Source organism: Pongo abelii, chromosome 20, assembly GCF_028885655.2.
Source record: "Pongo abelii isolate AG06213 chromosome 20, NHGRI_mPonAbe1-v2.0_pri, whole genome shotgun sequence".
NCBI lineage: Eukaryota > Metazoa > Chordata > Mammalia > Primates > Hominidae > Pongo > Pongo abelii.
The window spans coordinates 57337923-57345519 of NC_072005.2; positions in this window are offsets into that span (position 1 = coordinate 57337923).

Consider the following 7597-nt stretch of genomic DNA (forward strand, 5'->3'; position numbering starts at 1 on the left):
TTTGTCTCTCTGTGCCTGGCTTATTTCACTCAACATAACATCCTCTAAGTTCATCTGTGTTGTTTCAAATGACAGAGTAATGCATTGAATAATTCAAAATAGCTAAAAGAGAGGAGTTTAAATGTTGTCACCAAAAAAAAAAAAAAAAAGATAAATATTTGAGCTGACAGATGTGCTAATCATGCTGACTTGATGGTTTCACGGTGCATCGAGGTGCGGGAACCTCACTGGGGCTGCGTTCAGGTCGCTCAGGTACTCAGGGCAGGACTGGAATTTAATCCTTGCCTGATTCTGAGGTCTCTTCTCTCATCCGGCACTGAGTGAAGCAACCACTGATTGGGCACCCCTTAGCCGTAAGTTTGCAGCATCTCTGTTGACTCCATGGCCTCTGGTGAAGGAATCTGAGAACCTGGACACGCCGGAGCTGAGAAAGGAGGCGCCTGAAATTACAGTCCAGCTCTGCGCATGGCCTGCCCCAGCCTGCCTAGCTCTGATCAGCAGATAGAGCCTCCAATGGCCGTGCTGCCCATGATTTCATCCCCAGGGCCCTGGTTGGGTCTGCAGACTTCCCCCAGGAGCCCCCATCTCCGGACCTTGGTGTGACTGGGCTGGGTCCCTCTCTTGCTGGTCCCCTCCAGAGAGACCCTGGACCCTTTCCAGCCTCACAGGCCCTATGGAGACCCCAGCCCTTCTCCATAACCTTCTTCTCACCTGCTTGCCCCTCTGGTCTTGTCCTCGGGTCTGAGGACATGGAACCTGATTTGCCCTATGGGGAGAAATCAGGGAAGAAGTCACATCTCAGGTCCATAAGAAACACGGGAGAGTCCTGGGTAGAGAGAGGTGAAGGGGCCCAACTTCCCACCAAAGCCAAGCCCAAGCCCTCCTCATGTGGGACCCTAGGAGGTGGAGGAGATGGTCTGGGGGCTTCACCTCTGCACCAAGAGTCCTCAACATCCTCATACTTTTAAAGACTTCCAAGGGCACAGGAGGCAGATGCCATTGTGTGGGAGAAAGAAGTTGGGTGAAGCTGAGGAAGGAGTTGACACTGTTGGCGCAATTACCAGGGGTAACAACAATGACGGAGTTAATAATAATAATAATTTATTTCACACTGTTATGTCATGCCATAAGACGTGCCATCAACTCTGGAAATTAGGTTAGTTATTATTACCCCTGGGGGCAGGGAGAGCAGCTTGTTCATCTTTTGTTATTAGAGGCCCAAGAATCAAGCCAGGAGTTTGGTGAAATTTGTGGGGAGTAGAGATTTGTCATGGTCATGGAGCTATGACAAAATCCCGTCCCATCCCTGCATCTTTCTAATTCCTCATCTTGGAGGGAGCTGAGGGGAGCTGAGGGGAACAGGTGAGGGCACAGGCTGCGGGTTCGGCCTGCCCGGGCTTGAATCCCACCTCTTCTGTGGGTTAGCACTGAAGCCTTAAATAAAATACTCAAACTCCATGGGGCTTAGTTTTCTCACCCGTAAAGTGGAGGTGACGCTAATCACATTCACTTTCTCCATAGAGAGAGAGTGAGGGTCAAGCAGGTTAGAATGGTGGTGGGCACATGGTAAGTGCACAGCTAATGTCCACCACTCTTATCCCCCTTATCCCCCTGCGACTCATCCTGACTCTGATCTGAGGATTCACAGAGGAGGCAGCTTTGGACCCAGACCTCAGAGGACTGGGAGATTTCACCCAGAGGTTGTGATCATGTCATGGCAGGGTGGAGGTGGCACTCATGACAGTGGGCACTGCCTAGCAGGGCATGGAGGCAGGGAGATGTGCAGAGCATGAGCCTGGATGGGGAGCTGCTGTACTCACGGGGGGCGTGGATCCTGACGTCCCTGTATATAGTCAGCTGGGCCACAGGGTTCTCCACGATGCATTGGTAAGTGCCCATCTGCTACCAGGCCAGACTCAAGAGATACAACTTTGCATATGAGAAGTTTAGGAAGGAGCTGTTGTGGATCCAGCAGTACTTAAGATCTGGGAAAGAATAGGAGACACACTCCATTTCCACCTGGGAGCCGATCTCAGCCATCACGATGCCATTGAAGGCATAAGGATTGCTCCTCAGCAGCACATAGTCAGGCCCATCTGCAGAGACAGGGAAGGAGGCCTGGGGCTGTGTTTCTGACCCTTTGGGGTCCAGGGTACCACCTCATGAGGTCCTCCTCCAGCCAGGAGGTTCCCCACTGTGCACCCTGAGCTGACCCCTAGACCCGCCCCAGGCAAGGCAGCTGTGCCAACAACAATAACCATAATAAGAGCATCTGCCATGATCAGGGACCTACTGGGGGCCAGCCCCATGGTAGCCCTTTACATCATAATAAAATCATTGGAGTAAAAGCAAACACATGGGGCCTACTGTGTGCCAGACACTGTTCTAAGCTCTGTGCCTGTCCCCACATTTGTTGAATTCCCAGAACAACTCATGTGATTGGTTCCATTATTGATCCATTTTATAGATGGAAAAAAAAACAGGCTCAGAGGAGAGGATTAGGACTTTATGACTGCAACTGACACAGAAGGATTGAGCCAGTCTCAGGGCCTGGGGGCAATCACCCTGAGCAGCCGAAGCCTCTGGATCCTGGGTCTTGGCTCCAAGCCTCTGACCTGTAAACAGCTGTATGGAGGTCAGAAATCCTTCACGCTTCGACCCCAGCTTCCACAGGATGGGTGCCATAGCCTGTGCATTAGGAAATCCGACACACCACTAAAGTGGTTCCAGAAGGAGATGTAAAGGTGATTTTAGAAGTGTGATTATTTTTTTCAGGTGAAAGATATGGAAGAGTTTGATAAACTCTGTGAACACACCTGGAACACTGGAAGAATCTAAGTGTTGGTGTATTTATAAGCTCAGTAGATTAGATTTCCAAGAGCTGTCTGAGAATTTGTGGGGGTCTTGCTGGGTTGTGAACTTGCCCCGGTAGGCAGCTGAAGGGCTATAAAGAAAAAAGAATGTATGGAATGCATAATTGACTCTTTAAATCAAACTCTGTTTAAGGGAGCACAGTCTGTTCAATTTCAGTAAAAGTGACAGTGACTATACTAAGTTCACAAGAAAAGAAGAAAGAAATCAATGAGTGGAATTTGAAGGGTCAAGGGGTTTGAACACGTAATAAACTGAACATCAATTTAAGAAATAATTGGTTTTAAGTAGTCCCCTATTTACACAAAAGCAGACCTCAGCAAAGGCACACTGACCATTTCTAATCTGAGAAGTGAGGACTGGGGTCCCTATTTCACACTTGAGTGCACCAGTTCTGAGTAGTGAGGGCAGCTCCCAAATCCATAGAGCTCAAGAGCCGGAGCTGATTCCAACCCAGACCAAGCTGGCTGCAGGCTGGCCCAGGATGTCTCTGGCCTAGTCCCATCTGCAGACCCATGGTGAGTCCCAGACGTGGACTTGTGTAGGAAAGAGCTGAACCCTGCCAAAAAGAGGCCTGGCCCTTGCTCTCAGCTACTGGGAGGGAACCTCTAAGCCCCTGGAATGTCTCACCTGATTAGAGTGTCTTTGTTTACCTGAAAGCCTTGGACTTCACAAAATAGTCTAATAATATAACTAACGATAGGACTTTGGGTCACTGGTATCAGCTCTATCTGTGGAGCAGCTGAAACTAAGGTCAGCCATGTAGACAGTTATCCACATCTATGTGACAAAGCCACACCAGGACATCAAGGCTTGGGTGAGTGTCCCTGGTTGGCAATGCTCTATGCATGTTGTCACACGTCATGTCAGGAGAAATTACCACTGTCTATGATTCTACTGGGAGGGGACAACTGGAAACTCCCCATTCGGAATTCCCTGGACCCTGCCCCATGCTCTTCTCCCCTTGGCTGACTTTAGTCTGTATCCTTTTGCTGTAATGAGACATAACAGGAGGATAACAGCTTCAGTGAGTTCTGAGTCCTACTAGTGAACTATCAAAACTGAATGTGGTCAGGGACCCCCCAGTGTGCAGCTGGCATCGGAAGTGAAGGCGGTCTTGTGCACTGCTCCCTAACTACTCAGGACTGCTGGATTAAAGGCTGTGCAGGTCGTTTGAGGATAGAAAGGATTCCTGGCAACACCGCCTGGTTTGAACCAAGCACTACCACTTACCTCCTATGTGATCTCAGTTAAGTTGCCTCCCTCCCCTAAGCCTCTTTCTACACCTGTAAAATGAAGATATGAAATGTTTCCTCTTCTTAGGGCTGTTGTGATGCTTAACTTCAGAAGCAAGTGGAGAACGTAAAATGTGGAATCCTTCTTAGCTAGGCTCTTGTGTCTGAGGTCCTTATTATTAAGGAAAAAGAGGGAATGAATACTGAGAAGAAACCATCAACCACGGCCACAGAGAGCATCTGATCAGCTCTATTTGGTTGCACCAACATGGAGCATTCCTTTTAGACACAGCATTGTGCCAGGTCCCTGCAGAAACATGTCCCTCCCTCCATCTAGACTGTGCACGGCCAGTGATGCCTGGTCTGAACAGTCAGGATGCAGATGGCAGAAGTGGCTTCATTCAGAGCCCATGGCATGACCCTGACTGTCTCATGCAATGAGACCCTCATGAGGACCCTGCTCTCAGGAGGGGGGTGTAGGCTTGGAGGGCACCTCGACCTTCAGGGACTCACTTTCATTCTCTCAAGCAAACCCCAGAACAATACCTGGCCCATCTCATCCAGGATCCCCCACGACTTTGAGCATCTTGTCTGAAACCCTCTCTCTCCAGTCAGGAATGGCAGCACCCAGTGCTCACCTAGGGGCAGGAGGCAGCTTCGGGAGCAGCCCCCCAAAGCCCTTAATCTCTTTCTGGAGCTCAGCTTTGTACCTTCTTATCAAGAGAGCAGAAAGTCACAGTCCCTCCCAGGGCAAAGTTTTGCCTGGTGCAGCCAGAATGGACGCTAATAAACGGTGACTCCTCCCTGTCTTTCGGGCTTGGAGACCACAAGGAATGTTAACCTGGGATCTCTGAGGAGCTATATACAAGGTAGATTTCTGACAGGTCCCTACCCGCGTCCTTGTGGCACTGTTTGAGCAAACCCCATCACCCCAAATGCATCACACCACCAGGGGGAGCCATGGAGTTGCACGATGCATCAGCACTAATCTTTGTCTACAACCTCCTGGGGGTAGAGATAAGTAGATAGAGAAGGTGAGAGGCAGGAGCCCCGAATCAGCTTCCAGAGAAGATGGAAGTGAAATGGAGACATAATAATAATGACATGAACAATAGCAATAACATTACTAACAACATTAAATACTTCCTGTAGTTATCATTCCTGTTTGGTGAGATTGTAAATCTTGACATAGGTTAGTCTCTGAATGGGTGGGAGTCAGGTGTCAGGAAGCATTTGGGGGTCAAAGAGGGTGGAGAAGATTGGTGCAGTGATCCCTGCAACTCTCTGGGTGAGCAGCAGGGGGCGCCCTAACCATGGCAGAGACTATTGAGTTGGTTGCACAGACATAAGCAAGTGTCATGGGGCAGAGGGAAGCCCATGGACTCTGTCTCAGAACGAAAATTACTTGATCTCTGTGTGCTTCAGTGTCCTTATCTGCAAAGTGGACATCAGAGCTCCTACCTTTATGAGCCTGAGAACAAAAACCAGGGAGAATAAATGACAACCACAGCAGCAACAAACAAAAACAAGAGCCAAAACCAAGTAGCGAGATGGGCCTTTCTATCATCTGACCTGAAATCCAGCCACATTTAAAACCAGGTCTACCCCTCAGATTTCCCAGACAACAGAAGTCAATGCATTTTTTTCCCTTTGAAAGTGAAAAAACAAACAAACAAAAAACATGCTGTAATACTGGAGAGAAACAATTATTATTATTATTATTATTATTTTTTTTTTTGAGATGGAGTCTCTGTCGCCCAGGCTGGAGTGCAGTGGTGCGATCTCGGCTCACTGCAAGCTCGGCCTCCTGGGTTCAGGCCATTCTCCTGCCTCAGCCTCCTGAGTAGCTGGGACTACAGGTGCCCTCCACCACACCCAGCTAATTTTTTTGTATTTTTAGTAGAGACGGGGTTTCACCATGTTAGCCAGGATGGTCTCAATCTCCTGACCTCATGATCTGCCCTCCTTGGCCTCCCAAAGTGCTGGGATTACAGGCATGAGCCACCGTGCCCAACTACAACTATGATTTTTATATGAACATTAATTCCATTATGTGGTTCTTTGAGGTTGCCTGATGTACACATTGTGGGAGAGGCCACGAGAGCTGCTACACAGCCCTTTGGAGATGGCAGTCATGAAGCCAGCAAATGGTCAAGGGCTGTGAGTCTTCAAAAATCTGTCCTGATAAGTGATGATGACATCTCCACATGCAAACCTGTCTCCAAAGAAGACACATTCCCATCCACTCAATGCTGCCGATCCTCCTAAACAATTCAAATGGGCTTTTTGCCCAGTGAGAAAGGGATTTTTATATGTATATTCATGTTCTCTTTCTTATTCATCAGAAGTTATTTTTCTACACACCTCACATTCTCAATGATAACTAAGAGAAATTCCTTGTTTGATAAACTCAAACTCTATACCTGAACATTTGTGCATCTCACAACGGTTCCCTTCGAGCCCACCTTTCCTTTTGAGTTTAAACCTTCCTTGGAGTAATCAGAATAACTTCCAAATAGCAAAGAATGAAAGAGACTATGTTTATTCATTTTGTACACTCTTAAAACATAAATTGTATTTTTGCTAGTTGAAGCTAAGACTTTTATTTTAAAATGGGGCACTAACTTTCCTTCCTCCTACATTAAAACATTTCAGAAAAAAACTTAAAACCTTAAAAATAATTTTAAATACTGGGATAAATTTCTTTAAACATAAATTTCCAATACTTTCTAAAAAAGGTCATATCTATTTCAGAACTCTGATATCACTAGAACCCCAGAGAACATCCCCCAAATTTTAAGGCATAAAAATTCTCTTGTCTTTCAGCAGACACTTGATCAGTTTGCCTGCATCCATAACCTTGGATATGGATTCATATGGCAGAGTCTATAAGCTGGAACATTAAATAAAAAATTGAAATGATTTATTTTCTTCTAGCTGTTCCAAAAATAAAGCATACAAAAACTTTAAAGTCACAAATGTAAACTATTGTCAGAACAGAATGTTAAACATTTTTTATTAGACATCATTATTAAACACAAATAAGTGATGAATAATATAGAAAATAATACTTATTGTTTAAGAGGCATATATGTGTGATGGAAATAAAAAGTCTGCATTCATTTAAGTTACGTTACATTTATTTGTGGACACAAACAGGCCCACATATGAGAGGAGAGAAAGGCAGAGGAGGGGAGCAGCGGGGAGGATGGTGCAGACTGGGTGGGCCCTGCTGGCCACACAGGAACCTGGAGCCTTTAGGGAGAGCAGAGACTAGACTGGACTTTTACTCTAACAGAACCCCTCGGCTTCCCTGGACAGAACAGGCCCAAGTGGGTCATGGCAGCCACATAGAAACTGGAAAGGTGCTTGCTGGGTCCTCCAGGAAGAGGGATAGGGGCTTGAACCAGGGAGGCAGGGGTGGTGTAAGGATGTGCTTTTGGATGTGTGTGGAAGGTCGTGCTCACAGTTTTCTAATGGATGTGGTCAGC